Genomic DNA, 8,343 nt, shown 5'->3' on the forward strand with positions numbered 1-8,343 from the left:
AAGTGTGGCAGCGGTAGCGAGGTTGGCCCAGGATCGGACATTGTTTCATTCTGCTGTGCATGGGGTCGCTATGAGTCGGTTCTGACTCGATGGCACCTGACAACAATCCCATGTTTATTTCTTTAACTTTTTTTTTGCACTGAAATATATTCATGTTCACAGCATTGGTTCTCAATCTTGACAACACAACAGAATTAGGATGTTTGTAAAGTAACTACTGTTCTGCGGACCCTTCCCTAAGATCCTGATTTCTTAGCATTTGGCATGGTGGGGAAGGCTTCTAATTTGTGTATGTCGTTCCAAGAGAGCCTGGCAATTCATCATTTACTCACTGCAACATTCAACATTCATTGAGCAACTTACCTGTGCCACACACCACAATGAGTGTTAGTTAGACATAGTGAACAAGATCATTAAGACCCCTCTGTGAAAAGGAGGGGAAGAATTTTGAATAGCAAGGATGACAAGGACTTTTCCTGCAGCCCAAGAATGGGCCCAAAGGGACCAGAAACCAAGGCTTCCCATTTCCTTGCTGCTAAAGATAGCACAGAGTCCTGGTGTGGCACTGTGGGCTAATGCGTCAGACTGCAAAGTCATTTGAACTGCAAGGTAGGTGGTTCAAGCTCACCAACTGCTCCTTGGAAAGCCTATACAGGGTCACTATGGGTCGGAATCAACTTGATGGTACTTAACAACAACAAAAGACAGCACTAGAGTCCTGGTGTGCACTTCTGTAAAAGACTAAGAAAAAGAACCCATATTAAAGGGGGGCGGATTCTTTGCTGGTTGCTGGGATGTGGGGGGAGGGGAGGGAGGGGAAGGTGGAGCACAGAGCAGGGAATAGACACAGGATAGTTTGGGTGCTGGGGAGGGGGCAATATACAAGAAGGGAGAGGGGAATGGAAGAACAAAGCAGATGGGAGAACAATTAGGCAGGTTTGCATGGGCGAAGTGGGACAGACGTAAAGAATGATGGATGCACAACCTTGGAACAACGGCTCTGGGATACAGGGATTAAGACATGGTTAGAATGGGGGAAAGGGGAAATTAATATTAAGACGCTTGGCTGTCTTGTGAATCTTGGCTTTCTTGCATTATATTATAAAATAGACACTGGAGGTGGAGAGAAAAGGAATAGCCAGAAATATCACCACAGAAAGCTTGTAAGTCCGTCTTCTGCCTATAACTGATTGGAATACCTAAAATGGGGCTACAACGTGCCCAGTGAAGGAGGCTTCCTGTGGAGCCTCTGCATTACATAAGACTATAGGTGGAATCCTGAACCCCATCCAGAATCTTAAGAGGTGGGAAATTTCCACTTGAAAAGATGAGCAGACCAGCCTGGAGCCCCTAGAAGAACAGAAGGTTGTTCTTGAAAGAAAGACAGGAAAAATACAAAACAATAGAGGCAGACTGACTGTTACTACAAGAACAAGCAAGTTGCTTGCCCAGGAGCCAAGACAAGTGGTCGGGTCCCCTCAGAGCAAACCCCCTTCTAAGACTAAGACTCAATGGGAATACATGCTCTGATTGGGGACCACGCTGATCACCGATAAGGGGAAGTGAGGGAAAAACAGCAATGAAGCTGCAAGCTAAGCCCTACAACGTTCAATAAACTCCTGTGAACCCGGGTGGAGACCTGGTTGGCCAACAGTGTGGCAAGACCTCAGGACTCTTGGGTCCAGAGCCAGTGACATAGCCACAGAGGACTAGAGCAGAGGGTGAAGCATCCAGCTATTAAGAAGAGAGGGCATATACATAAGAACACAGCACTTGCAGATAATATCACTTGACCTGGCTTCAATGACTGGATGATCAGAGCTCAGCTAGAAGAAAGAGGAGGAAAAAAAGAGTAATCTGATACAATTTGATGAACTTGACCTACACCTATGGATGCAGTAGCTCAAAAGAGGGAACAAATCTTTACAGCAAGGATCATTCCCACCTACTCCACACATGGAAAGGACAGGGATGGGCAACTTGGACACTGGCTACTCAAAATGGGGGGTGGGGCTACAAAGGCAAGAAGTGACTGGCTTACAAGCTTTCAAGAGGGAACCTAGTCCAGAGGGTGTGAAGGAAGGTAGAATCTCCAATGAGTAGTATCTAATCTGTCTAGGCAGGACTGATGAAATGAAATACAGATAGGTATCTTGTGATACAATAGTGAATTAATTGTTATCAGGACTGATTGTGAGGGTTGGAAATGTAAAGGCAGACATTTTGTAGCAAGGAGGGGGAGTGATTAACTTTGCAGTCTAGGAGCAGAGGGCCCTGGGAACATCAAGGGAAAAGAGCAGAGAGTGGAACCCTAACCAGAGAAGCAGTGATGCCTGAGATGGAGGCAGAGATGATGACGTGGAGAGATGGAGCAGTGGGGGACTTTAGACCCAAAGAGGGAGAAGAGCGGCTGTGTACTGACGATTGGGGGACAGGCTTGTAGGAGATACCCTTTGGTTGGGTGATGATGCATGGAGGGGATTGTAACCATGGCAATGAAATAATATACAATAGGATAAATGTAAAACTAATGTTCTCCCATGTAAACGATCACATAATTCACAATAAAACAATTAATTAATTAATTTAAAAATCCTGGTGTGGTGCTGAAGGCTGATGCACTGGACTGCAAGGTCAGTTTGAGCTGCAAGGTCGGCAGTTTAAGCTCACCAGCCACTCCTCAGGAACCTTATACAGGGCTGCTATGGGTCGGAACTGACTCGACGATGCTTAACAACAACAACAAAGATAGCACATCTCCTTCATGACCTCCCAAGGCAGAGAAACCCGAACCTTTCTCCGCAGTCAGTGAATGAACAGGAAGCAAAACTGGTAGCAGCAGAAGACGAAGAAGGTCGTGGGCTGTTGGCTTGGTCATAAGTACTAGGCTTTTCCCTTCCTCAGTACAGAGGGGAGGCGCTTTCACTCCATCCTAGATACAGTGGATAGGGGGAGTCTGAGAGAATTCATCCCAAGATTTGGGTGTTCTCCTGAAGGGTAGCCTAGCATTCTGCTTCTCCTCCTGAACCAAGAGAAGAAGAACTTGAGAGAAGGAGTGGGGGCAACAGTGGAGTGGCAAGCATGAGCATTCTCCTGAGGCCATGAAGGTTCCCATAAGTCCATGAACTTTCCCATGAGTCCATGAACGTTCCCATGAGCCCATGGACATTCCCATGAGCCCATGGACATTCCCAAGAGTCCATGAAGGTGACTCCTTGCCAATACTTCAGGCACATAGCTGTGTGGGTATGTGATTCCCGTTTGATGACACATCAAACAGGAGAGGGAGATCACACTGAGGGAAGGAGATGTCCAGCAGGGACATGTGCTCCTGAAGGAGTTAACATTGGACACCTGCCCAAGGAGTGCCTCCACAGAGAGACAGCTGACAGCACATGGCACGAAGAGCCATATGAAGGTCCTCTCACCCACCTGGGCCTGCAAACTAGATGAGCTAGGTCCCCAGCCAAGGCATTTAAATTGGAATCTCTAGGATGGACGTGTATTTTCTGATCCCCAGGTACAGCTGGGTACCAGTGACCCAAAGCCCCAAACAGAAAGGGGTTTCCCAAAACAGACCATGCCCCCCTCTCAGAGGAGAAACGGGGAGACGGGGTGGAAGAGATGTTGCCTCTCTCCTCTCTGGATCTCTTGAGTCATGATCTGACCCTGGAGACTGGGCTGGGCATGAGTTTTGAGCTTTATCCTAGATTAAGCAGCTATTTCAAATTTGTAGGTACCAGAAGAGTTAAGAAATTTCACTGAGATCTTGTTAAGAGTTAAAAGTGGGGCTCAGCTGAGCTCAGCTAAGGCCATCAATTCCTGTTTGTACAACACCAGGAACTTGTTACACAAAAGGAGCAACCTGATTCCAGGTAACAATCAGTGTTGTGAAGCAAAGAAGTAGGGTGATATTTGTGGGGGGCGCAGTCAGAGTGATCAGGGGAGGCTGCTTTGAAATGATGGCATGTGAGCCGAAAGTTGGCTGATGTGAAGAAGTCAGCTATGGCCAGAGCTGAAGCCCACTGTGGCTGGAGTACAGTTATGGGGAGAGTTGTTATTGTCAAGTACTGCTGAGTCAATTGTGACTCAGAGCAACCCTGCGTAGAGTTTCTGAAGAGCAACTTGTGGACTTGAACTGCCAACCATGTAGTTCAAACTGACCTTGCGGTCCAGTGCTTATCCCACAGCGTCACACCAGGTCTCCACATGGGAAGAGTGAACGGTTATATATACCGTTGAAGCAGTGGGCATGAAAAAGAATTTGAATTTATTTCTATGTGTAGCATGAAGCCATTGGTGGGGAATAAGCAGGAGAATTTCATAATCAGAATTATGTTTCTAAAAGATCATTTTAGATATACACAACAACATCAGAGGTGAACCTCAAATAAATTATGCTGAATTAAAGGAACCCAAAAGACCCATGGCTGTGTGATTCTATTTGTTTGACAGTCTAGAAAAGGGACATCTTTAGGGCAGAAAACAGGCGGTGGTTGCTAGGGACTTGGAATAAAGGAGAAGTCTTGATTACAAAAGGGAAATGCAAGGAAATGTCTATGGTTGATAAAAATGTTCTTTCTTAATTGTGGTAACTACATGACTGTGCATTTCTCAAAATGCACAGGACTGCATGCCAAAAATAATTAATTTTACTCTGTTTAATTTTTTTCTCCCCCCAAAAGAGATGGTTAAAATAAGCTCACTCTTGCTGCCACACAGAGAATGGTTTGTTGATGGACCAGAGGAGGAGCAAGATGGGCATTTCTCCTAACCCTCCAGGTGAGATAGTGATGGTTCTGTTGAGAGGGACAGAACTCGGGGAATATGGATTTTGGAAGAGGAACTAACAAGGCTTACTGATCTGTTTATGTGGGGAAACAGACAGGGAGAACCCAAGGATGTTTCTTTTAGGAACCTCCATAAACCATCATTTAATCAAATTCCGAAGATCTTCACAAAACCCAGCAGCCCTAACAACAACCCTCCCAGGAGAGGGAGAGCCCTGGGTAAAGCAACAAGCCATGTTTGACAACCTCTGGTTCCTTTCCCTCCTGGCCACCCAGCTACACTACATTTCCCAGCCTCCTTTACAACAGGGGCCCATGGGACAATGGGATGTGGGGATTGCAAGCTTAGCCCCAGAAAAAACTCAAAATGTCCATACTCTCTTCCTTCCTCTTCCTGCCAGACTCAAGCATCTGGGGGAGGTTCTGGGGACAGGCAGAACCACTGTTTGGGCCACTGCTCTTCACTACTGCAAAGCCTCATTTTGCTGAAAGAAAGACAAACCCCAAATGTTGAGTCATGGAAATGTTGGTGCTCTTTGTTACAGCAGTTGTCGTTAGCTGCTCCCTCTGGATCTCAGCATGGTACCTACAGGTTTATGTTCCATTGTGAGTGGAATGCTGAGATCCAGAGAGTTTTTATTTAGATCACCAGGCCTTTCTTCATAGTCTTAGTCTGGAAGTTCAGCTGAAATCTGTTCAGCATCAAAGCTACACACAAGCCACAGAACACTGAGTCTCCAGTTGCCTCATCAACTAGACTTTACATCAGGAGAATAAAGAAAGTGCCAGGACAAGGCTTCCAAAAGTACTGCCACACTCCTACCCAGGTCTCTGCACTCACCTGGGAGTGGGGGACTCACTCCCCAACCCACCTTTTCCTCTCTTGACTCAACTGTCCCCCTTTGTCCTCACCTTCTCCTCACTCCTGCCATGGGATTCTAGTGTAAGTTTTCAAAGGGTTTTCAGAGGGTTCCTATTGGTCATTTCAGTACAGAAGGTCACCTGGGAGAATTGGTTGAAGTGTCAGGCAACAAACTTCAGTCCGAATAACGGCTCTTCACAGCCCCAGTCAGAGTTAACCTGCCAACAGTCCCCTCCGCAGGACCACAGAGCCCTGAGACGTTGCCAAGAATTCACCAGCTGACGTGCTGTTTCTGGCAGATTGTCCATCAAAACTTCAACTTGATGACATTGTGACAAATACAGAAGGAACATTGCTTTTCCCACACAAGCCAGCCTTGTTATCCTGCTAGAGCCTGCAGGCAGGTGGAAGTTCATGCTGCTCCAAGAAGATGCACAATGCCACCTCCGTTCAAGAGAAACCATGGAGACTGGTGTTTGGGGAGAAGACCAAGTCAGGCTGCTTCTGGAAGGTGGGAAGAAACTCTCTCCCAGCAGACTGGGGGGGATAACCCAAGAGACAGCAGACAGACTGCAGCTACTGAGCACTTACCACACTCCAGGCATAATGATATCCCTACTCTAGAAGGAGCCCTGATAGCGTAGTTGTTGCTAATCGGACTGCGAACCTCAGAGTCAGCAGTTCGAAACTACCAGCTGTTCCACAGGAGAAAGATGAGGCTTTCTGCTCCCGTAAAGATTTGCAGCCTTGGAAACCCTATACAGAGTCTCTATAAGTCAGAACTGACTCCACGGTGCCTAACAATAACAACACTCTAGAAGGAGGAGTCCTGGTGTGGCGCTGTGGGTTAATGCATCAGACTGCAAAGCCATTTGAACTGCAAGGTCAGTAGTTCAAGCTGACCGGCTGCTCCTCAGAAACCCTATACAGGGTGGATATGGGTTGGAACCAACTCTACGGCACTTAACAACAACTCTAGAAGGAAGGTAGTATTAGACCTATTTTATAAATCAAGAACTGAGGCTCAAATCAATAAGTTACTTCTGCAAACTGGGGGAAAGTTGAGCCAGGAATCCAACCTAGAACCATCATACTCCACAGTTTCAACCCCATCTACAGTGACCCAGGTATACCAGAGGGTGGCAAAGGCTGAGATATGTCACCTACAAAGGCTGTGTGACAGCTTTACTGGTGCATTCTACCAAAAATTCAGAGAAAAGCTGACACCAAGTTTACTCAGTAACACAGTATAGGATGGAAAACCCCCTAATACATTTTGTGAAGCAAGTTTAACCCTCATACCAAAACCAGGCAAAGACATCACTAAAAAAGACCAACATCCCTCATGAAGATTCCTAGTGTGGCCCTGTAGGATCAACACTGGACTGTGAACCATGAGGTCTACCACCAGTTGCTTCTCAAAAACCCTGTACAGTTTGCTATGAGTCAGAATGGACTCAACAGCACTTAACAACAACAATACCTCTCATGAACAATACCTCTCATCAACAAAATCCTAGACTGTTCAACAACATATCAAAAAAATAATACATCATGACCGGGTGGGATTCATTCCATGGGTGCAAGGATGGTTCAATATTAGATAAACAATTAACGTAATCCACCATACATATAAAACCAAGGAAAAGAATCACATGATCACATCAACTAGGATTCCCTATTCAATATTGTGTAGGAAGTCTTAGCCAGAGCTATAATGCAAGAAAGGGAAAATAAAGGTATTCAAACTGGCAAAGAAGTAAAACTCTATTTATAGATCACATGACACTATACATAGAAAATCCCAAAGATTCAGCAAGAAAATTAACAGAACTCATTGAAAGATTCAGAAAAGTGTCAGGGTCCAAAATCAATACAAAAATCACTTGGAGTCATACAGCCAACGGATCTTTGACAAAGGGCCAAAGTATATTAAATGAGGAGATCCTTTCTTCAACAGATGGTACTGGCAGAACTAGAAATCAATATGGAAAAGACCGAAACAAGACCTGTACCTCACCCCATATACAAAAAACAACTCAGCATGGATTAAAGACCTAAATGTGAATCCCAGAATTATAAAGGCCATCAATGAAAAAATAGGGACAAATTTAAGGGCTCTAAACCAGGGTACACACAGACTACCAAACATTGTGAAAATTACACAAACAAAAGAAGACAAAATAGATGATTAGGACATGCTAAAAATTAGAAACTTATGTGTATCAAAAGATTTCACCAAAAGAGTAAAAAGGGAGCCCACAAAATGGGAAAAAAATATTTTGCAATAACATTATCAGACAAGGGACTAATTTCTAAAATCTATAGAAAACTACAACACCTCTACAATAAACAGATAAATAATCCAATTAAAAAATGGGAACAGGGGCAGGGCTTGATGGTGGCTAAGGTGGAGGTGCTATGAAGTGCACCGTCAGCATACCACAGAATACCAGGCAAAGCAGATCCAGGGCAGAGTTCCAAAACTCAGAACCACAGAGATAGGAATATTTTAAAAGTTTGAAGGCTTATAGCTAGTGGAACTTGAAGTTGAAGTAAGAAATCGTGTACTTCTGAATCTGCTGGGCTCAGAGGCCAGGAGCCGACATCTTGGGCGAGATCAAACACTAGACCAAGCAGGGGAGCAGACACACCCCGGAAAAATGCCGTGGGAACCTTAGAGCAAAGGTG

This window comes from Chrysochloris asiatica, unplaced genomic scaffold (genome assembly GCF_000296735.1).
Source record: "Chrysochloris asiatica unplaced genomic scaffold, ChrAsi1.0 scaffold00029, whole genome shotgun sequence".
NCBI classification, from domain to species: Eukaryota; Metazoa; Chordata; class Mammalia; order Afrosoricida; family Chrysochloridae; genus Chrysochloris; species Chrysochloris asiatica.